Source organism: Rattus norvegicus, chromosome 12 (genome assembly GCF_021556685.1).
Source record: "Rattus norvegicus strain SHRSP/BbbUtx chromosome 12, alternate assembly SHRSP_T2T, whole genome shotgun sequence".
Lineage (NCBI taxonomy): Eukaryota > Metazoa > Chordata > Mammalia > Rodentia > Muridae > Rattus > Rattus norvegicus.
Window position 1 is genome coordinate 37145497 of NC_141545.1, and position 24049 is coordinate 37169545.

Sequence of the window (24049 nt, forward strand, 5' to 3'; positions counted from 1 at the left end):
TTGGATCCAGAGAGGTCTAAATTTTATCACTGAACTGAATAAAAATTTAAAAATCCTGAATATTTGTTATGATCAGTGCCCTTCAAATTTAGTCTCGTACAAGGTACAAGTGTCTAAAACAATAAGTCTCAGTGCTCTACAACCTCAAAAGCTTTCAGTGTTGCTTGTCTTGTTAATAGTAATGCACACCCCAGTCTCTATATTAATAGATAGAAATATAAAAAAATGTCAATGGGTAGGTTTCAATTTATTGCATGTTAAAGTTCAATTTCCCTTTCCATCCTCTTACACGTTTTTGAAAAATTCATAAGTTCATCTGTTGTGTCAGATCTAAATTCACCTGCGTGTCAAATCTCTGGCTGTGACTAAGAAGGGATTTCTATATTAGGGTAACTGAGGTAGGAAGATACACCATGAATGTGGGCAGCACCATCCCATCAGCTGCATTCCCAGACTGAATGAAAAAGGAGACAGTTAGCTGAGGACCAGCATCCGTCTCTCTCTGCTTCCTGACTGCGAATACCATGTGACCACCTGCCTCACGCTCCCATCACCAAGCCCTCCCCAGTGCGACAGACGCTAACCTCAAAGAGTGAGCTAAGATCAGCCCTTCCTTCTTTGAGTCAAAGCAACAAATAAAGTCACTGAGGTGGTATCCAAGTCATCTTCAAGCCACCTAACCAGAGTGTTTATCCCTCGGGATGCTGCCTACTGAGTAATTGCATACTGGGGCAGCACTGCACAAGACAGAGCATGTTGTGCGATGTCTTGGGGGAAGAAAGGTCCATTCCAGTTCAATCCTGCCTAGGAGATACAATGGTCAGGATGTCTCTCTAAATGATTCAGTAAATCGCTAAACATGTGAGAACATTCGAGATTCGATCATGACTGCAGTGTAGCCGGCAATGGGATGCCTACTTAGAACATCCAAAATGGAATCCCCGAGTGCCACAAAATGCCTGTGTTTGTCCAGATAGAAAAAGATGTTTCTCTCATCACAGCCTACCAGGAGAGGATCAGTCTGATAATTGTGACACAGGGCAAATGGTATGGGGACCCCTGATACCAGAGGGAAAATGTTATCTTTAACACGGAGAATGTTATCCTTCAATAAGTGAGAAGGAGCGGGTATGAGATAGGGAGAAACTTCTAGAATTGCTATCTATGGTATGTGTGCCCTGTGCCAATCCCTCTTCTGGGTTATAAAAACTGGAGGATGGGATGTCTCCATTTACCAAGGCCTGGAAAGTCACATGTTCTTAGAAACATGGCAGAACTCATTCTCAGAACTCATTGTCTTATTTCCCAGTTGGAAACCCCGGGAAAGAGAGAGAAAAGTCAGTCCTCAAATACCCATGTGGTCGCTGAGTGACGGCCATCAGTCACCTTAGAGAATTCTTGCCTTTCCTGTCAAGATGGGACTAAAGGAAAGTTGTGAAGAGTCATGGCTGAAAGCTATTCAGTAGGAGGTCAACTAACAAAAATCAGAAAGCTATAACAGATAAGAGAGAGCAAGCCACAAACACCATCACAGTGTGTTTTATATTTTTATCGCAACACTAGCAAATCCACTTCAGAATTGATGTGGATACCAAAATATTTTCCTAATTGGCTGAGAGAAGAAGACAGAGGCTGACAAGGTTTATTAAAGCATTTCGTAATTACCAGTTTCCGCCTGCCAACTGAGGAGGGATTTCAAAGCATTTCATAATTGTGAGATTTCACCTGCCAACTGAGGGATTAAAAAAACAGCTTAATCTATTTTCTTTCTTTGATTCTGGTTATAACAATTGTGTTCTATTTAAAAGAGGTTGTCATTAATTTAGTGGCAATAATTAATTTTTTTCAAGAACAGTGTACTTTTGAATCCTGAATATCCAAAATGAAGAATCATAATATTAGCATAGGCAGGGTTGGAGAATTGACTCAGTGGTTAAGAGCACTCGTTGCTCTTCCAGAGGACCCAGGTTTGATTCCCAGCACCCACCTGGTGGCTTGCAACAACCTGTAACTCTGGTTCTGGGAGATCAATGTCCTTTTCTGATCTCCACTGGTACAAGCACACACGTGGTGCATATAAATAAAGACAATTGTTACTTTTTAAAAAAAAATTAGCAAGCTTCCCAATTGAAGATGAGTGTAGCAGCCATCAGCTTCAAGCCAGGTATTGTTAGACTGTGTCGTATCCTCAGGAGCTAATGGCTTTATTTCACACAAATCCTTTAGTTTCTCATTCTCTCTGTTCCCACAACAGGATGGATCTACTCCCATGTCTTCCTGTGAGCTTCTATCTGGAAAATCAGATATTCATTCCCCCAGATCGTCATTGTTTTTTCATCTCTCTTATTATGCATACATGCTGAAGAATGAATTGACTTAAAATATTAATATCTGGGGGCCAATCGCTATGTCTAAAGTCAAAGCAAAAGAAAAGCTGCTAATCACTTACCTCTTTAAAATGTTTGAGGAAATTTTCTCTCTTTTTTTTTATCATTTATCCTTCCTCTAGTTTTTTCTTTTTTTACAATGGATCTCTCTTGAATAATCTCTGTGAAATAATAGTTATGCAAATACTACCATAAAAGGCAAATGGGTGCTCGAGGTAGCAGTGAATGTGCCAAATCGGGAAATAGACAGAGGAGATTAGCATCGCCCCGTGCAGGGATGGCATGCAAATTCACAAAGCAGTCTATCTTCTCATAACTGGACCAAGTGCTCAGTCTAGGTCACCATGGAGTGTTCAGGCATCATGGAACATTATGGAACATCATGGAAAGGGAGGGATGATGCAAGAGCTAATTCTAGAACTGATGCAAAGGGATGATGTAAGGAAAAATGGGGAGGTGAAGGATGTCTTCTGGAAACTACAGGGTTGCTGCAGTCTTAAACTTCAGCATTGTACAGTCCTGCACGTGGTCAAGCCTATCAACATTTCAACATGGATAGGGGAGTAGACCGTAAAGTGTTGTCAGCAGCCAAGGATTTTTGGAGGGTGGAGTTTCCTTCAGTAGCTATTGATATATCACCCCCGATTGAGCAAAGAGCCTCCCATCCATACGTGTAGGTTAACAACTCTAACTGAACTCTGTGTGTCACACACAAAAAGAGGACGTGAACACAGAGCAGGGGAGTTATTGAGAAGAAGAGAGCAGGTAAGAGTAGGAAGGGGTGAGAGAGAATCAGAGGTGGAAACGACTGCATTTCTTTAAGCAAATGTAACTGTCAAAAAGAAAAACTAAGCTAAAAAGAGAATCGATGATGGTGAAAAGAAGTTTTGACAAAGCAGGCAGGCAAAAGTCTCATTTCGAGCAAGGAGCAGACTCTGCTCTCTATTCGGGTCTCTGTTTTGCCTCGAAGGGAGGGCATCAGCTGTCAAGTCCGTCTTCATGGATAAACAGTATCCGACACCGAGCTTGGTTGGGTGTCTCGCTTCTCTTTGCAGTTTGGAGACTATAGGTTGGAAGGTTCTGGGTGTGCTGTGTGCCTTCTCCCAAGCAGCACCTTAATTGTGGCTTCACTACGCTGGGTTGTCTTGTCCCACCTCCAAACCTTGGAACTTAAACCCTGAATGGGCTGACTGAGGAAACTTACAAAGAAAATTCTTTTGTTTCTAGTTTTTTTTTTCTACCTCAAACAAGTCTATTCTTGGTTCATATAAACCTCTTCTTGGTTGATACGCATTTACTATTGGTTCATGCAAGTCTATTCTGGGTTTGTAAAAGTGTATATTCTTGGCTTGTACAAGTCTATTCTATGTACACAAGTCTATTCTAGGTTCATAAAAGTCTATTCTTGGTTTATACGAGGTCAATAAGGATCATCAAGATGTCTGATGCTTCTCTACTGAGATCTCTGTTTTTCTCTCATGTAGTGGCTGTGGAATACACATTGGTGGTATCTGACTCAGCAAAATCATGGGCAGCTCCTAATTGGTTGAGCAGTTAGCTGATGTCACTTCTTGTCTATAATTCAACCATCTTTGCAACTTTCACTTTTGCTGTATTTATAGTTCCCTGTTTTTCTTAAAGTTCTTTTCTTCCCACAACAGTCTGTGTCTGGGTCACAGAAGTCTGTGTCTGGGTCACAGAAGTCTGTGTCTGGGTCACAGAAGTCTATGTCTGGGCTTCTTTTCTTTGGACAATCCAAGGAATCTGAATAAATGCTAAAGTCACCATCAAAATGAGCTCCGCACCCAAATATGATGATGGCCTCGTGTGTGCTCTTGAACATTTTCACAGCTTTCCCCAAATCTCTGTTTTGGGCAGTGTTGCTTTCCCAGGCTGAAGGACAATGATGACTATTGTTTTCTCTGAAGTAGATGCTTGATCCCAAACAACCTGGCTTGGATAGTTACTGCGTCATTTCAATGGTGGTTGAATCTCTAGCTGCCAAGGAGGAGGAGCAGAGCTACTGACCTATGCTGTTGAGTTTGTTGCTTAGTATCTATTAGCTACCGCCACAGTTCTAAGGTACTGAGGGACGTATTCTTCCCAAAGCTCATATACTCAAAACCAAAAACATCTCAGCGAGCTCCAGAACGTTCTTCATAACTCATTTGCTGAACGGGTCATAAGGCCTATTACTTGGCTAACGGAAAAGAAGTAGTCAGGACAAATTCAAATCTGAGGACTGAGACAGTGCGGGAGGGTCCCTTCACTGTGATAATATGTGTGATGCCTTACAAACATCAGAGTTTAGTGAGCACGTGACAGGTGAGACTGAGAAGATTCTTTCTCACATACTGATCAAGGTTAGGAAATAAAGTGCTATAGATAGATGCCACAGAAACTGTTCCAGGCCAGATCCCCCTTTTCCTCTCCTCCCTGCAGCCAGTGTGTTACCACAAGAAGCCCCAGGCCTGAAAAAATATCAGGGTATTGTTTTTGACTTGGAGATAGCCATGGTTCTTTGCAAGGTTTCCAACTCAACAAAACCTACTCTCCATCTATGTGCAACTCTGAAGACACGTCTCCAGAAGGGTGCTAAAAGTATTATGTATTTACCCAGATTCCTCTGGATATTCTCTTGAATGAAGCGCTTTCTTTCTGGAACCTTCCACCATGAACTGGATAATGAGATTAAAGCTGTAGATTTTCTTCTCTGCTACATTTTCTTTTATTTTTCTGCCTTTTTTTCTTTGCTGTTCTTCATTTTGAATACCTTATTTTGCTGTGCATTCAAGCCTATAATCTTTTTTATTGAATATTTTTTATTTACATTTCAAATGTTATCCCCTTTCCGTGTTTCCCATCTCATCCCCCTCCCCCTTCTATAAGGGTGTCCCCCTCAACCACCCACCCCTTTCCACCTCCTCATCCTGACATTCCCCTATATTGGGGGATCCAGCCTTGGCAGGACCAACGGCTTCTCCATCCATTGGTGCCCAACAAGGCCATCCTCTGCTACATATGCAGCTGGAGCCCTGGGTCTGTCCGTGTGTACTCTTTGGATGGCTGCTTAGCCTCTGGGAGCTCTGGTTGGTTGCTATTGTTGTTCTTATGGGATTGCAAACCCCTACAGCTCCTTCAATTCTTTCTCTAACTCCTCCAATGAGGACCCCATTCTCAATTCAATGGTTGGCTGCTCGAGTTCTCCTCTGTATTTGTCATGCTCTGGCAGAGCCTCTCAAGAGAGAGCTATATCAAAGTCTACTAATCCTTTATTCTAATACAAATCCTGTGGAGAAGCTGAAGCAGTGCCATTTTCATCAGCTACTATATTCATCTCTAAAACCACATACCATATCTTATAAAATATCTGGACATGGCAATCCTGCCATCTTCTCCTCTTAAACGCGCATGTATTACTATTGTTTCAATGGCCTTCCTCACTGATTCTGTTATCTGAGATAGTCTTGACAACCCCGTTGTGAAATTTACATTGAGTTTTGTCCTCATTGCATGTGGTGTGCTTGTTGCAATAAGCACATGTTAACCCCATAAATTTGTCCAAATGTTATATATTGGCTAGAATAAAAACAAAATTGAAAAACTATAAGTTTGCTTGAGCCTTCACACACACACACACACACACACACACACACACACACACACACATTCAAGTTTTGTTAGTAAAGACTCAAGCAATGGCCATAGGCTAATGGCCTCCCTAATAATACATGATTGTTTTTTAAACCATTGTTATTAAATAAAATTTCCCATCTTTCCAATATGTGCACACAAAGCCCCTTCCACAGTGAGGACATTTTGTAGATGAACTTATTCTCAGTTTCAATATGGTATCATGAGAGCTGAAGTTTCTCTACTCGGGTTGGTGGACAGAAAGCTACTTCTAAGTACAATGTGAAGACTTTCTCATTTTGGGGGTTATTCTTACAGTTCTACATGGTAATTTCAGCACTCGGCTACAGGCTGGGAGAAGATCCTGTGTGCCTCTCCTAAATTACTCTTTTCTTCCTGTGAACAGATGCCTTTTCCGTACACTGCCTCATGAACATTCAATACCCAGATCTCCTCAGATTTCTATCTGTGGCTTCTCAACTCTGGAAACAGCTATAGTCTGCTTAGTTTTTTTTTTCCATCCTCAGCTGTGCTCTAGAATGTTCTCTGGGAAGTAAACTAGGATCTAAGAAGCACTGATTAATCTTCCCCTACTTTTAGAGACTGATCTAACTTAGAAGTTGAAAAAAATCATTGTTTTGTATGTTTAGCTCATTTTAAGTCCTTTCACATGGATGAGAGTGGTTTGTGGTCCTGTTGCTTCAGCTTAGCCAGACACAGATCCTATCTTCCCTTAGACACCCCTCCCACCCCCAGACTTTTGGAGATTACAGAAATGGCACCAACACGTGTTGTCTTAGGAAAGAATCCAGGCACTTCTGATTCATCAAACGATTGCCTCAAAAGGGATTAAGAACTATTTGCCTGGTTGAAGCCGGCCATATGGTACCATGTAGCTTCACACAGCTCAGAATCACTGAACCATTGTCTCACGGGCTGGGGCAACACGCTTAGGTCTTCAGGATTTACATGGAAAATCAGTCACGAGAAGACCTTTAGGATTTGTGTTTTCCAAATGAGTTCTTTCAATTAAAAAAAAAGTGTGTGTGTGTGTGTGTGTGTGTGTGTGTGTGTGTGTGTGTGTGTGTGCCACTTTTGTGTGGAGGCCAAAGGACAACTTGCTATCTTCAGGCTTGAAGCAAACAAACATCCTTACTGGATGAGTCATTGTTGACCCCAAAGAATGATTTTTTTTTTAATGAAAAGGACCAAGTAAAAGACACTTGGCAGAAGTGAGGGTTGACTGTGATCAGAAAGTTAGATTGTTTTCTTTTTACTCTTTCTTTCTTTCCTTCTTTCCTTCGTCTTTCTTGCTTGCTTGCTTTTACTTAATTTTTTAAAATATTTATATCTTTATTTACATTACCAAATGCTGTTCCCACTCTCCACATCACAAAGTCTCTCCTCCTCCCTTCTCATCTAAGATGGTGGGGCCCCCTTGGATATTCCTGACCCTGGCATATCAAGTCTCTGCCACGTTAGGCGCATCCTCTCCCACTGAGGTCAGACAAGACAACCCTGTTAGGGAACACACACCACAGTCAGGCTATAGTTTCAAGAAAAGCCTCCAGTCCAGTTGTTGGGGAACCTACGTGGAGACAGAGCTGCACATCTGCTAAGTTCATGTATGTTCTATGGTGGGGAGAGACCCGGAGGGCCAGGAGAATGAATGGAAGCCTGCAGTTGTCAGGGTTGGGGGAGATCTCTAGGAAGTCCCAGAAATCTGGGATGGGGGAAGCTCTCAGGAATCAATGTTGCTGATCTTAGCCAGAATGTCTAACAGTGAGGATATAGAATCTGAAGAGGTTACCTCCTGTAACCAAGCAGGACCCCCAGTGGAGGGAGAAGGACACAAACTTACCTATAAAACGTTCTACCCAGAACTTGTCCTGTCTTAAATAAGTACAGGGACGAAGATGAACTACAGACTAAAGGATTGGCCAATCAATAACCAACCTGACTTGAAACCCATCCCATGGGTAAGCACCAGTCTCTGACACTGTTAATGATACTCTGTTATGCTTGCAGACAGGAGCTTAGCATAACTGTCCTCTGAGAGGATCCACCCAGCAGCTGACTGAAACAGATGCAGAGACCCACAGCCAATCATTGGATGGGGGTGGAGGGACTCTTATGAAAGAGTTGAGGGAATGATTGAAGGCCCTGAAGAGGATGAGAACCCCAAAGGAGGATCAACAGAGTTAACTAACCAGGACCCCTGAGAGCTCTCAAGAAAGTTGGATTTCTAAATGTATCCTCTGACTCAATCTTGAACACGGTGGATAAAGAATTTTATTGGGCCACACACTTAGTACATGAATGCTGCATCAACACTGAGTATGCCTTTAGTCCAAGGCCCACTTGCACTGAACTATGCCCTAACTAAGCCCTAACTATGACCAGTGACTCTGGAATATCTACTAAGTCAGTCACCCAACCGTTGAGCCCTCATGGGAGAGGAGGCAATGTCTTATGCAAACTCACAGGGCTGTTAAAGACTATGACATAGCATTTACAGAGTTAATCAATAAGCATTGTATGGACTGATCCAGGATCCCACAGGCAGACAAGGCAGAAGATGAAAATGTTATTTGTAACGTACAAGAATCTAAGTATATGAGTTCCTCCCTTGTTCCTAGGAAGCACTGTACAGATTGTTCAGCTGTCATCTGCAAAGGTCAGTTTGCTGAACCAGAAGAGTGGTTCTAAAGTATCACAAGACATGAAGAGGCATTTGTTCCATATCACTTCTAAGTAGGAGCAACGGGTGAAGGGTGTTCGGCCATCAACAAGACCTTTTTACGAAGCTTCACGAGGTGCTGTTTTTCATGTGTATACAGGATGCCCACTCCTGACCATTTTTATTGAGAGAAAATGACACAATGGCATTCTGAAGGGAGGCTCTCCAGCATTTATTTCACCAGCAGGAGATGAGCTAGACTGACTTTCAGGGTAGCTTTGTACAAAACCCAAAGCTCCTACTGTTCCGGCTTTGTTTTAGGAAATGATCATTTCCAATAAAGCAGTGCTTTTGCAGAGGTAAAAGGCAGGTAGCACTTACAGGGCATTCAGGTGCTTTCACCCTCCTGACTCAAAAATCATCCATCCTTCATTTTGATCCATTAGATGACGCAAGAGTCTGTTCTTAGCAAAGTGCATGTCTGCTTTGTGAGTCCAGGATGCAACTGGCAACACCCCCACTGGTTGTCAGCGATCAGCCTGTAAGAACCCCTAGGGGCTTGTGTATTTGCACACAGTTTTGCCACTTTAATCGTGACTTCTCCTGCATGCCTATTCACCATCCAATATGAGGAACAGGCACACACGCACGCACGCACGCACACACGCACACATGCCTGCAAAGGTTTCGAATCCCAATCTCCACTCTTTGAAAAAGCATGAGCATGTTCTCTGTGCATATGTTCATTTTCATGTAGACCAAATTAAGGCTACTCATGAGAAGTTGAGAAGGGAAGACATTGTTCCTTTTCAGATGGGCTCCACACAATCATGACATTCTTCTAAGTGGATGGACGTGGGAGAAAGAGAAACAAGCATGATTGAGAGTCAACTTGATTCTGTTGAATCTGGAGGTAGGGAGATGAATGAGCCCTGAGCTAAGAAATGTGGGTAGTCATGATAACATCACAAAAGTAAGGACAGTCCCAAACAGTCTCTGAAGACAAGCAAACAAAACAGGGCTACAGAGAGCTTAATTTGAATCCAGTGATGAATTTCAGACCTCTGACCTCCAGAACTATTTTACATTACTTAGCTCAGTAATTGATTTGATCTGTGAAATATGAATAATGTTAGGGTCTGACCCACAGATTGATTCAGAAGGTCAGAGAATGTGGCACCGAGGGAGAAATGTCAAGCACAGCTTTTGGCATACGGCAATATTGACAGAACACAGTGCCTCTGTGAAGGAAACAAGCAAACAGCTCATCCTGAGCCAAATATGAAAGACCATGTGGCTCAAGGCTCAAGTTGTCTCCACCAATATATCATCAGAGGCCAGGCTGCATCACATCTGCCAAATTCATCCAATTCTAATTACTAAGATACACTTATGCTCCCTCCCCTTCTTGTATTACATCTAGAAGATTTCTGGGGAGAACCTGAGACCTATATTTTCTTCAATCTTCTTCTCTTTTGTGCCCACTGTAAAGGTAATTGACAGGTTTCACAGGAAGATGCGCCCTAAATATCATTAGTTATTTAACAACAGTGATCACCAAAGAGATATGGTGGTGACGCAGAGAAATGCCTGGACCGTGTGGGGGAATAAACTTTCATCTATGTGCTTAGATTCAGTTCCTCTCACAGCATCTGTCGCCCGAACAGCACATTCTTAGTAAATGCTCTTTGAAGGAAGAAATTGATGCTCTTCTGCTTGGCCAGAGTGAAATGCTGCAGGAGTTTCATTTTTTTGTCAGCCTTTCTTCAGCGTCTACTTTATTCCACTCTGTTCTACCCAGCATTCTTTTTTTCTTCTTCTGAGAATACGCTGTCTAGAAGGTACCACTGCTTCTAGGTGCAAATGAATATGTCTGAGCTTGCTCGATCATTTCTGTTGGTCTGAAAAATGCAGACCCATGAATCTTGTCGATCTCCATCAAACGCCACTCTCCCTAGTGCTACCTACACACAAGTATTAGGAAAGTGAAAAGCACATGCTTAGCTCCCCCCCTAAAGCACACGTGTGCTTTATCATTGGTACCTAAAGACCATACCACCCACCTTAGGGTTTCTATTGCTGTGACAAAAATAAAACCCAAGTTGGGGAGGATTTACTCAGCTTACATGTCCACAACACTGTTCATCATTGAAGAAAACCATAACAGGGAAAGATCCCAGAAGCAGAGGCCACAAAGGGCTTACATGCTTGCTTCCCATGGCTTGTTCATCCTGCTTTCTCATGAACCCAGGATCACCAACCAAAGGAAGGAAACACCCAGAATGGCCTGGGCCCTCCCTCATCAATCACAAATTAAGAAAATGCCTTGTGGACAGACCTTTCAGAGATATTCTCTCAATTGAGGCTCCCTCCTTTCAGAGAACTCTAGTTCGTGTATCAAGTTGACATAAGACTAGCCAACACACATCCATCTTGGAACATTAGAATGCTTCAGAGTCATGAGTATGTGGACTCTAACCTCACCTTGGATAGCTCTCCCAACTCTCCAAATCCAGCCTTTTCAGAACTCCATGGTAGCAAAATTCCTTTTTATTGTGATGCCAGATTAGTAAGTTCCCGGTTGTTTCAAGCCCGGAACACCAGGTTTTATTTCCTGGTAAGTTGTTCTCCTCTGACAGGACATCCATCACAAAGCACCTGCCTTACAGTATCCATCACAGTCCAGTCTGGAAAGGAGATGATTCAAAGAGACTGGGATAGCTTTAAAATGTGAATGGACTTTCATGAGTTCTTTGGCATCTCTCTAATGCCTGCCAGGCTCAGCCATCCCCAAAGCCAGGAGAGTGAATTACCACAGAGATAAGTTCCCAGACACCATCGTCAGGGTGAACACAAATGCAGTTCCGTTATTAAGTTGAGTGAGGGAGAGAACACATTCTCTCCTCATGATGTCTGATAAACAATACAATTTCTAATTCGCAATGGCTCACATCTAATGCTTAGAACTCTCCATCCTTATATGTCACTTTCTGACCACACTGTGAGGTCACAGCCATGGCCTCTCTTCCTGTACATACCCTTGGAGAAACTTACAGAGACATGAAACAACCAATAGCCTGCCTTCTCCTTTATAGGGTTGAAGAAAGAATAGTGTTTTGAGAGTAGCCTCATTAAACTAGCTACTTGCTGCTATTTTAGAAGTATAGGGCTTATGGCCTACACCATCATCATGAGTGCCCCATCAGATATCCCTGATGGAGAGTGTTGACACTTGAGACACAGCACAGCTGTAGACAGCAAGTCTTTGAGTAAGTAGCATGCCCTCTTTGTGCCTCCATTTCCGTGTGTGTGTGTGTGTGTGTGTGTGTGTGTGTGTGTGTGTGTGTGTGTATGTATGTATGTATGTAATTTAAGATAATAGAAATTGGGGTTGGGGATTTAGCTCAGTGGTAGAGCTCTTGCCTAGCAAGCGCAAGGCCCTGGGTTCGGTCCCCAGCTCCGAAAAAAAGAAAAGAAAAAAAAAAAAGATAATAGAAATTAATTCCCATGATAGTTATGGATCCATCTATAAACGTGAAGGTCCCAAGAATCTGGTAGTATAAATTTCAGTCCAAGTTTAAAGAATAGACAAAAGAAGAGCTTAAATAGTGTAAGTTGAAGTTGGAAGGCAGAGGGTTTTTCATGGCTCAACCATACAACCAAAGACTGTGATTCAGTCTCTTTTGACTTTTGCATTCTGTACAGACCAGAAAACATTTGTGGACCTCTACCCACTCTGGGGAATGTGGTCTCCATTACAAAGTATATGATTCAAGTGACCATACCATCTGGAAACACCATCATAGAAACACCAAGAAGCAGCACTTACTGGAGCATCTTGATGCCACATGGTTTCATCAAGTTGACACAGCAAATTTACCATTACAGAAGGCTGCCTAGAGGAACACAGCATGGGGAGTGCCTTAGTTGCTGTCCTTTTGCTGTAATAGGACATCATGACCAACAAGGAGAGTGTCTTAGATGCTATCCTATTGCTGTAATTACAAAAGAAAGGGTATTTGGGGTTTATAGTTTCAGAGGGGTAGAGTCCATGCCCATCATAGTGGGGAGCATGATAGCAGGCAGGCAGGCATGGCACTGGGGCAGTAACTGGGGGAATCACATCTTCATCCCTAATCAGGAGGCAAAAAGAGATGATCAGGAGTGCTGTGGGCTTTAGAAACCTTAAAGCCAACCCCTAGCAACACTCCACTTTAACAAAGCCAACTCCTAGTAACACAGCCCCTTCAACAAGGCTACACATTCTAATTCTTTAGTGCCACCAACAGGACAAAATGATCAAATATATGAGCTCAGGGGAGTGACTCATATTCAAACCACCACAGAGACATAATCCAGCACACACTCACATGCCCCTCTCTAATATGAGACTGAAGCCTTTGCTTCACAAGGACCCATGTCACACTCTGAAGGAAAGACGGATGGCCTAGTGGACAAGCAAGGCAAGTTTACAATGTCACAGACATGCAGAGGCCACTCCAAGGGGCCATTATTATATTTTAAAAATTATTTTTTATGTATTTATGCATGAATATAATACATTTTAAACTTTTAACACCCTGTTCCTCTTTGCACTTTTGACTCTCCTGCTGTACCTCTTTTTCTCTCCCTCAAACTCTCCTTCCTACTTTTCTATCTTTTTGTGTGCCCTACTGTGTTTAATTAGTATTAACTGCTCAAGTACAACTAGGATGTTATTTATTAAAGCATTACACAAATCAGTAGCTACACCACTTAGGAAAGAAAACAACAGTAGTTCCTTCAGAAATTAACTGTCAGTAGTCCCTCAGGGAATGATGGGGACCCATGGGCTTCCTTCAAGAGGCCACAATTCTTGTCTCTTCTCTAAAAGAATGACTCTAGGAATGATGGTAAGAAGACTCTTTAGAGATAGCCATGCTTTTATATCTGGATGCATCCATCCTCCCTGCAGACTGATTTGATCGAGAACTATTCTGAACTACGGTTGGTCATCAGCATCTTCTCAAAAGTTCCAGGCTAGCATGGTACCTGGATCACCTCGAGACTCCATGTATTAGTCAGGGTTCTCTAGAGCCACAGAACTTATGGGTAGTCTCTATATGGTAAGGGAATTTGTTATGATGACTTACAGTCTGTAGTCCAACTCCCCAACAATGGTCGGCTGTGAATGGAAGTCCAAGGGTCTAGTAGTTGCTCACTCCCACAAGGCAAGCAGGTGAAGAAGAGTGAATCTTCCTTCTTCCAATGTCCTTGGCCCAGATTAAAGTGTGTACCACCACACCTGGATCTGGGACTTGCTTTGTCCCAGATGACCTTGAACTCAGCGGTCTCCTGGGATTCGTAGCCGCCATGCCTCAAGATCTCCATGACAAGATCCAGGTCAGAAACTTGTACCTCCTAGCCTCAAGATCTGCATCACAGGTGAGCCTTCTAATTCTGGGTTTTAGTTCATTCCAGATATAGACAAGTTGACCACCAGGAATAGCCAGTACACTCCAGGTACCTATTAAATATCTGATGGAAATAGGAAGTCTCCCTAATCCAGAGCATGCCAACCTCTATTGTGGATTTTTCAAATAAACGTTTTAGTCACTATTTATTATAAAATACTTTTGGTTCTAAATCTATAGCTTGAGGAGCAGCAGTCTCCTTTATAAGTCAAAAACATTAATTTTAAACTAAAAGGAGAAATTAACTCTTTTTATTTCTTTTATGCGAGAGGAGAAAACTTCAAGGGTTCCCTGACTTCACTGAAGTCCTTAGGATTCGGACAAACTTAAATCCAACCTTTGTACAGAAGTAAGCGAACTCTGAGGAGTTGTGCAATTCAGCATACAATTTTTCTTTTTTCTTTTTCTAAGATGAATGAATAGCCCACGGGAACTTCTGACAAGTTAAAAGAGAAGGGAACTTCTGAAGACATCACTGTTTTCCAAGTACTAATGTATGAAGACTTTTCTACAAAGAAAAAATGGAGCAGCGTGTATAAAATACAGAAATAAACACAGAATATTATGGTTCATAATAGACCGCTAGAAAGGACTTGAGAGAATCGTGAACTTGGCATTAGTGTATTTAGACATATGCTTTGAAGACTGGAGTGAAGAAACAGAAAGAATGGTCTCCTGCCATTTGGGTAATACATTTCGAGTCTCTGTTCTATGGTAGGTGGGTACCCTTTTATATCAATATTTATTTGTGGTGTTCTCTTTGGTCTTACCACTTAGCCCAGGTTGGGTTTGAACTCACATCCTCCTCACTTAGTATCCCAAGAACCTTGATGACCAGTGTGCACCACCATGATTGACTCTGACTCATTTGTTTCTTAATATATATTAATAAAAATACATAAAAATTAAGAAAAATAAGAATATATATACACATATATGTATATATATTAGGATTAAGCTAAATTTTATCTTTAAGAATTAGTTTGTTTAAAGAAAATAAGTGAGTCAGAGAAAAGGCCAAAATGGCTGTAGTATGAACATGCTACTAAAAATCTCTCTTATCAGTGATCTAGTTTCATTCATTTAGTTGTGGTAAAGATACCCTGACAAAACCCAGGTTAGTAGGGGACAAAGTTCATTTTACTTCACAGGTTATGGTTCATAGCTGTGATCAAGTCAAGACAGGAACTGGAAACAGCTAATCATATCTTATCCACAGTCAAGAGCAGGTAGAGAAAAATGCATGGTCAGCTAGCTACCTCTAAATCTTATTCAGTACAAGCTTGAGCCAGGGGTTTGGTGATGCCTAGAGTGGGCTTTGTTTTCCCATATTAATTAGAGCAATTAATCCAACACCTTACAGGCATGCCCACAGACCAACCTGATCTAGGTAATTCTTCATTGAGCCTTTCTTCCCAGGTGATTTTAGGGCATGTGAAGTTGACAATTTAACTGTCACAGTTCCGATGCTTTGTAGAGTGACTTCTACTCAAGAGATAGGATCAGGAGTCCACTCATCTAGAGGGAAATCACATCACAGCTTACAATGTCCTTCCGATCCCAGGAAAAACTCTGCTCTTAGTCATGGAGTCCTGTATATGATATTCTTGGGCTGAACCCTTCAGCAGACAGGTTTTCAAAGCAGACTTACGAATGGGAAAACAAGACCAACAGGTTGATCGGATTAAGGCAATTCCTCAACAGAGTCTTTGTCTTCCCAGATGACTCCAAAGCTTGTGTGGTGATTTGATTGTGCTTGGGCCACTTTTAGGAGATCCAGCCTTGTTGGAGTAGGTGTGGCCTTGCTGGAGGAAAGGTGTCACTGTAGGGGTAGGCTTTGAGACCTTCCTCCTAGCTGCCTGGAGGACATTGGTCCTTTTCTGGCTGTCTTCTGATCAAGATGCAGAACTTCAGCTCCTTGTCCAGCACCATGCCTGCCTGGATGTTGCCATGCTTCCCATCTTGATGATAATGGACTGAACATCTGAACCCATAAGCCAGCTCCAATTAATTGTTGTCCTTCATAAAAGTTGCCTTGGTCATACCTGTTCACAGCAATGGAAACCCTAAGACAGCGTCTATCAACTTAATAAAAGGAACAACAAAATGATCCACCACCAAGCATGTGTTTTTAGCAGGTCCTATCAAATGGGAAATATGTCTAGTGCTTTATAATTTGATCCCTAACTCCAGCCAAGTAATGACCAGTGTCCCACCTTAGATTTCCTAAATGTCAGTTCTCTCATTCTAAGACTACAAAAATGGACTATGAAGTCAACACCCCTTAGCTATTCATATTACCTAGAACACAGAAAATGCCACGTGCTCAGAACCTATTCAAACGATCTCTTTTTAATTACTTGCTTGCCATGCTTAAGACATTGTGGGTTTATGTCATTCAGTGCTGGCTATTTTTAGGTTCTTGTAATCGTACAAGTACCTTGATGAAGTAAATACTATCATTCTCTAATTTTACAGATGATCTGTTTTGCGTTGATTCTGAACTCACATTGAATAGCTCCTTGTCAACTGTAAATAGCAATTTTCAAATCGGCTTCTGACAACAGCTGCAATCAAACGTGGAGGGAGAGTTGCTGACACCTGTGCACACGTGACAATCCTACCAATCTTTCCTTCCTTCTGCCATTGTTCTGACTGTAGGCTCTTTTCAAGGCTCCCTTTTGGCCAGTCAGTAAACAAACCCAAAAGAAATACAAATGACTGCAGAAATATCTTACTTAGTAAAGACCATGTTGCACAAGCGCGAAGATGCAGCACACACATAAAAAAGAAAAAACCTAAATGGTGGTATAGATATATAGCCTCAGTGTTTAGGAAATTGAGACAAATGGACCCCTGTGGCTTAGTAGCCTGGCCTAATTGGAAAACTCAGGTTCCAATAAGAGACCTTGTCATAAAACCAGACTCCTAAACAATGACACCTTCTGGCCTCCACGTATCATCATCATGCATCAGCACACACACGCACACACACACACACACACACACACACACACACACACACACACACACACGAAATACAAGACAGGTTGATGCTCATCAACATTCCAATCCCCTCAATATGCAGATATTATGGTGGACAGGAAGCACTAGGAAGATGGAAAGAGGGGAATGTGGCCTGTGCTGGGCAAAGCTATAGGTGGAGAAGTAGTAGCCTGTGCAAGCTTCTCTGAAGATGCCACAATAAATTCCTAATAAACCATATAAATCAATCCCTCCGAGCTATGCAAAATCCATCACAGCAAGATTGTGACTTCCACTCTTCAACCATTATGCACATATTCTTAGCAGGACTGATCTGGGTTGTCCTGTCGGGTATATCTTGAGTTCACAACTCAACTCTGATGAGTCACAAGTCATGACCGTTTCCTCCTAGTGACTCTAGTGACCCATTCAGTTATGACCATGTGGTCATTCATTTATTACCCATGTTGATTCCCAGAACTTGGGTAAGAATTTTCTTGGATAAGTACATCTAGAAGGATCTTCTCAAGGGGAGTTCTAAACATTGAGGAGACAGACTTGATGACGCCAAGAGGCTTTGGTGGTGAATGCTTTCTTGAGAGGGTGCTTCACGTTGAGGGAGCCAGGGCTGGGGCAGTGAAGAGAGTCAAATTTTTTGCAAACAATGACCAGAGCCTTCAGTGAGCTTAGCCTTCCTGGTTGACTTTGGAATGTCAGATGTATTAGAAATCTTTAAATTACTATGAGTTGAGTTTTCTATCATTTATAAGATACACGACTGACTACTAAGCCCCAGGCAAAAGCACTGTGGTATGTACCAGGAACTGAAGTAGAAAATAGTATGTTTCTCTTTGCTAGTCATTGTCAAGCAACAGGGAGAACCCATGACTAAGGCTTAACCCTATGAAACATGAGGTGTCTGGTGACATCCTTAACAGATTCTCACTTTAGTGGGATGTCTGTTTAACTTATCAATTTATAAGGTAAAACCCACATGGCCTAACTGCTCCCATGTATTGGGGTGGACCGTCCACCCCAATAGCTCCTGGAGCTTCGGAGTTATTCACTTCCCCAGCTTCACAAGGTCTTGCAGGATGGAATGATTTTAGAGCATCCTGTACCTTGATGAGATTCCCCAAGATGGAAAGTTTTCTTTTGGAGGAAATTCCTTCATAACATGGACGAGGAAACTGTTTTACATGAAGCAGGAAAACATACTGGAAAGGAGTGGTAATGGGAGAGCAAAGCAGGAGAAAAGGAAGAGGGAAAAAGAGAGAGGAAGAGGGAGGAAGAGAAAGAGGGAGGAGATAAGAAAGCAAAGAAGAAACAGCAAGGAGAGTAGATGGAGATGGAGTGGAGAAAGGGAAGAAAGGGAAGGAAGAGAGGAGGAGAGAGAAGGGAGGAGGAAACAAGGAGGGGGATAGGAGAGTAAGAAGAGGGAGTGGAGGAGGAAGAGGAGAGGAGAGGAAAGAGGAGGAAAGAGGAGGGAGAAGGGAGATGGGAGGAGGGAGAGACGATGAGGAAATAGTGAAGGAGGAACAGTAGGGGGAGAAGAGACAAAAGGGGAGGAGGAGAGAGGAAGTGGAGAGGAGAGGGGAGGAGGGAGAGGGGGAAGGAAGATGAAGTCGAAGAGAAGAAAGGGAAGTACAAAGCAGCTTTGGTGAGCTTTGCTATAATTTCATGCATCTTGACTTATAAGTGATTTAATTCTCTAGACAAGGAGGAAATAAAGGAAACATAAAATAAATTTTTAAAAAACTGAAAGTACCTTAGTGTTTTACTGCTGTGAACAGACATTATGACTAAGACAAGTCTTATAAAGGATAACAGTTAATTGGGGCTGGCTTACAGGTTCATGGGTCCAGACCACATTATCATCAAGGTGGGAGCATGGCAGCATCTAGACAGGCATGGTTCAGGCAGAGCTGAGAATTCTACATCTTCATCTGAAGGCTGCTAGAGGAAGATTGGCTTCCAGGAAGCTAGGACAAGGGTATTAAGCCCATACCCACAGTGACACACCTACTCCAACAGGGCCACACCTCCTAACAGTGCCACTCCCTGGGCCAAGCATATTCAAAGCATCACAATGTCTGACAATCTTTTTCTCTTCTTCTAAACTTCTTACAATGCAGCCAGATTCTGAAATTGTTAAAAATAGGCATGCAACGTTGAGTAATGATTTTATGTTTAACCCAACCCCTCTCCCTCTTGTACATCAATCTCTTCTGCACTTAAGAGAATCTCTGCTTAATCACAGCCATTGCCTGCTAATGTTGTTTGTTTGTTGTCTGTAAAGAGGGCAAAGACCCCTCCTTACCCAACATAGGATGAATTAAAATTTAATATAACATCACATTGCCACTGAGCCAGCTAGGAAATGACAGCTGCTTAATTAAAGGTTAAACCTGATTATCCAGCTTCCTGAGATGAATGCTCTGGAGGAAAGATACAGAATCATAGAATCCAATCCAGCAATAACAACTGTGGGGTATAAATTAATTCTTCTGTATGGAAACTGTGGGTGTCAGATGCTAATGACATCCTTGAGTTTGAAGATATGTATCCAGTTAATTGCAATACTCAAAAGTAATCATTTATTTTCAATAATTGGCAAAAAACCAAATATATGAATTTATGTGTTTTCAAAGATGACATAGTAATAGCTAAAAGGTATATGGAAAAATGTTCAGTGTAGTCAGATATTTGGAAAATGCACATCAAATTCACAGAGAATGTCACCTGTGACCATTAGACTTATGATATGCACACACACTTATACATTTAGGAATAAATTATCAAGTGAACAATAATGTTTTCTGAAGAGATGGAGAGACCAAGTTCTTCGCACATGCTGGGAATATAAGAAACGAAATAATTCGGTCACTGTGATAAATAGTATGGAAATGACTCAAAGAAATTAAAAATGTAACTAGGATATGATTCAGGAACTTCCCTTCTGGGAATTTATCCAAAACAACTGAAATTAGGACCTCAAAGAGACAGCAAGACTCCTATAGTCACGGCTATTCACCACAGCAAAGTTAGGACAACCTAAATGTCACTAGTGGGTGAGTTGATGAAGACAACATGATATGTCCATGTAATAGAATATGGATTTAGAACTATTTTGTTTTTAATTAGATATATGTTTGTGTGTCTGTGTATGAATATTTGAACATGTGTACAGATATCTACAAAGGCCAGAGATGTGGGATACCTTGTAACTGGAGTAACTAGTTGTAAACCAGTGGATGTGAATGCTGGGAATTAAATTGTGTGGTCCTCATGAGCATAGCACACTGTTAACCCCTTTAAAATATTTTTACATTTATTTGTTTTATTGTATGTTTATGAGTCTTTTTGCCGTACATATGTATATGCACCAGATACATACATGCCTCTTGCTCAAAGAGGTCAGAAGATAACAGTGGATCCCCTGGAACTGGATTTACTAATGTTGTGAGCTATTGTGGTGATTTGAATGAGAATAGACCCCATAGGCTCACATGTTGGAATATGTTGGTCCCTATTTGGTGGAAGGATTAACAAGTGTGGCCTTGGAGGAAGTGTATCACTGGGTTTGAACTTGGAGGTTTCAAAAGCTCATACCAGGCCAGTCTCTTTCTGCCTCCAATTTGTGTTTTGGACGTAAGTTCTCAGCTTTTTCTCCAGCATTTCTTCAGCATCACAATTGCCTGTCTGCCGCCATGCTTCCTACCGTGATGGGCATGGACTTACCCTCTGAAACTCAAAGCAAGACCCCAATCGAATGCTTCCTTTTGTAAGTTTCCTTGGTCATAGTGCCTCATCACAGCAATAGAAAAATGACTAAGACAGTCACCATGTAGTTTCTAAAAAGTAAGCCCAGGTCTTCTGCCAGAACAGCCAAGGGTCATAAGCAGCTGAGTCATCTCTCTATCCCCCATTCTTAACCTCTTAATCTCTCTAGCTCCTATACATGGAATAATTCCCAGCCTTGAAAAGAAAACAAAAACCAAAAAAACAGAAAATTCACCATACACAATAACATGGGTATACTTTAAGGCTGTTATGTATGAAGTTAGTCATGATTCCATTTGTGTTAACTACATGAACTTGTCAAAACAGGGTTTGGAATTCTCCTTAACAGTCAAGGAGGAGGAAGGAGGAATGTTCCTGGCCAAGGAACAATAGTCCAGTTAAGCATAAGAAGAAGCCCTAGGGATGTGAGATACAAAATGGTACTTAACAGCCAACAATACTGTATGGCCCTCTTGAAAGTGATTTAAGAAAACATATTACATTTTAACCGTTTTAATCACAATAGAATAAAAATTTTAAACTTTAAATTTGAAAATTAAACAGACAAATAAAACAGGAATCTCCCTGAAGCATAATTAAGTCTATCCCTAATCATGCCCTGACTGATTCCCAAGCCCTCATGGCAATTGTCCACCACCACAAAGCTCTGGTAATGGAGTGTGGGAACATGGACACACAGGAAGCCAGGGCCTTAAGTTACCCAACCCATATGATTGACAGAGAGTGCAAGCTAATTGACTGTAAGAGGGTTCCCATGCCCCACCCCTCCGACATGTGTCTGACCCCTAAGCTTGCATCTGTAACATCTCCTCTATAGCCTCTAGGCCTAATCTCACACCCACATTCATGGATAAAGTTGCTGAAACTGGAGCTGCACTTTTCTTGTCCAAGACCAGAGAGCCAGAGAGTATGAAGGTTAGAAGCTGCTCAGTTTCATTTAGAAGCAGGAGCACATCGCTTCTCGGCCTTTTGGCTAAGATCAAGTGTAGAAGCAGGAGCACATCTCTGGACACACTGTGGTTTCAGATGCCATGTCTGCAAGCACCAAGGTCATGGCCCATTTCCTCACCTATCCCTGCTGTCACTCGTCTTCCACCTCTCATAAGAATCCTGCCTTTGGGATGGCTTGGCAGTAAGAGAACTGGCTGTTCTTACAAAGAATGTAGGTTCCGCTCTAGCATCCATGTGGTGGCTCGCAACCATTAGACACTCCAGTTACAGGCATCTTATGCCCTCTGGCCTCCGTGGACAACAGAAACACATGTGGTTCATAAACATGCATGCAGGCAAACCACCCATATACATATAATTAATTAATTGATTGATTGATTAAAATATGAAACTAAGAACACTCCTGCATTTGGGGCTTGATGCTTCAATGACAAAGTCCTTGAATAGCATGCATGAGGCCCTGTGTTCAAGCCCCTATAAGGAAAAAGGAATCTGCCTCACTTCCACAAGACACACCTTTCAAACCACCGTTAAGTCTATGTGTGCAACAGTGACCCTGGAGAGGGAAGGGACCACAGCATTGTCATTTACCATATCAAGACACTGAGGTTCATATAACGGCTACCACAGAGTCATGTAGACCAAGACAGAAATACTGTGGCACACACTATCTCTCCCTGTGCAGTTTCATTGCTACCATCAAATGACCCTCCATAGTCTGCATTTTCCATATGCATTCCATATGCTGCATCCATATTCTGTATTTTCCTGGGGTTATCCCACAGTTCTCCATGGCTATAGCTGTTCCGGTGGGTAAAGCATGAGCATTTCTTGGTACTGACTCTGAAATGCCAAGCTCAGAGTCTTAAGGAGAAGCTCTGTCCTTTTACCCCCCCCCCCCACCTCCACGATCCAGGAGCTAAGTATCTAAGCAGATACCTTCTTCACAAATGGGAATATCCAGGGTTCAAGGCCACTGGAGTCACAGCCAAGATGGCAGAGACCCATCTGTGCTGTGTTCTCGTCTAAGGCAAAGCCAATGGTATTAGAAACATCTCCCTTTGTCATAAGAACAAGTGTCTTTTCTGCATTGGTATGAGCCCTCACCTAGAGATCGAGCCCTGCCGCCACCATCCAGGTCCTGACCTAGGGTTTAAAAATCACATAGGCACTGAACTTTGTACATAGTCCCATCTCACTTGGCCATGAGGTCTTGAAGAATAGGATGACAGAGATGCTGCCCTTTACTAGACTTTTCCAAAAAAAGATCCTTTTGTTGATGTGTAGGTTCATGACCACAACCTACCAGAAGCTCTAAGATCTGTTCCCTGCCTTGTAGGGCACCCTCCTGTGGTGAACAACGGTACTGCGCATGGGCAGGCTTTGCACCTGGCATCAGTTGGCCGGTAATATGCTAATGAGGGAGTAGTACCATGCTAATGAGTTGATTCATGCTCCGCCAATCCCTGACAATTAGCATAGCCTCAGCCTGCTGTCTATATAAGGCGAGTGCTCTTGCTGCTTGGGTCCCCCGTATCAGCAATGAAGGTGTCCTGCAATAAAGGCTGTTGACAAGGATCCGACGGTGTTGCGTCTTCCTTACTGGACGAGGTGGGCTCGACACTGCCTATCTCACCACATTCGCCTTCCTCCTCTTCCTCCATTTGCCACAGCCACATTTTCTCCCACTGGTGTTCACCTCACATTAAATGGGGAAGGTGATATTTGCACAACCTGCAAGGACTCCACGTTCGTTACCCTTGCGTTGCTGTGATCAAACACCACAAGGAAAAGCAACTCCTAGCGAGAAGAGTTTGCTTTTATTTATTACGGTTCCAGAAAGAGAGTCCATGATCCCGAGGAAAGCATAGAATCAGGTGCCTGGAGCAAGAAGCTGAGAGGTCAGCCTTTTCTACACATACAGGAAACAGAGAAATTGAACTAGAAGAAGGTTCATATTATAAACCATCAAAGCTTATTCCAAGTTATGTACTTCCACCAAGACTCCATCTCCTGGAGGCTTCATAGCCTCCCCAAACAGCACAACCTGCTGGAGACTAAGTGCTCAAACACACGAGCCCGTGGGAGACAGTGCTCATTCAAACCACTACAATAAATCACCAGTGAAGACATGCTGACTTTCTTTATCTGGGTCT

The 24049-nt window shown here is 42.3% G+C and overlaps 3 long non-coding RNA genes and 1 other non-coding gene across 7 annotated transcripts; 2 read left to right on the forward strand and 2 right to left on the reverse strand.

Annotated features, from left to right (window-relative positions):
- The first annotated feature begins 2593 nt into the window (after positions 1-2593).
- Positions 2594-2699, forward strand: LOC148002309 (U6 spliceosomal RNA). The gene has a single exon (XR_015635007.1). It is a non-coding gene; the product is annotated as a U6 spliceosomal RNA (small nuclear RNA).
- Positions 2700-8911: 6212 nt separating this feature from the next.
- On the reverse strand, positions 8912-11365 carry LOC148002310 (uncharacterized). 2 transcript variants are annotated; one of them, XR_015634326.1, is made up of 2 exons: positions 11185-11365; positions 8912-10601 (listed from the first exon to the last, which is right to left on the reverse strand). It is a non-coding gene; the product is annotated as an uncharacterized LOC148002310 (long non-coding RNA). The 2 variants fall into 2 exon arrangements; XR_015634327.1 differs by having other exon boundaries at positions 11039-11223.
- Positions 11275-17377, forward strand: LOC120095956 (uncharacterized). 3 transcript variants are annotated; one of them, XR_015634329.1, is made up of 4 exons: positions 12987-13163; positions 13963-14082; positions 14565-14867; positions 16632-17377. It is a non-coding gene; the product is annotated as an uncharacterized LOC120095956 (long non-coding RNA). The 3 variants fall into 3 exon arrangements; XR_015634331.1 differs by lacking the exons at positions 12987-13163; positions 13963-14082 and adding an exon at positions 11275-11969; XR_015634330.1 differs by lacking the exons at positions 12987-13163; positions 16632-17377 and adding an exon at positions 11859-11969 and having other exon boundaries at positions 14565-14729.
- LOC102549552 (uncharacterized) lies at positions 14375-23277 on the reverse strand. Its single transcript, XR_015634328.1, has 3 exons — positions 23200-23277; positions 15535-15671; positions 14375-14661 (listed from the first exon to the last, which is right to left on the reverse strand). It is a non-coding gene; the product is annotated as an uncharacterized LOC102549552 (long non-coding RNA).
- Positions 23278-24049: the final 772 nt, after the last annotated feature.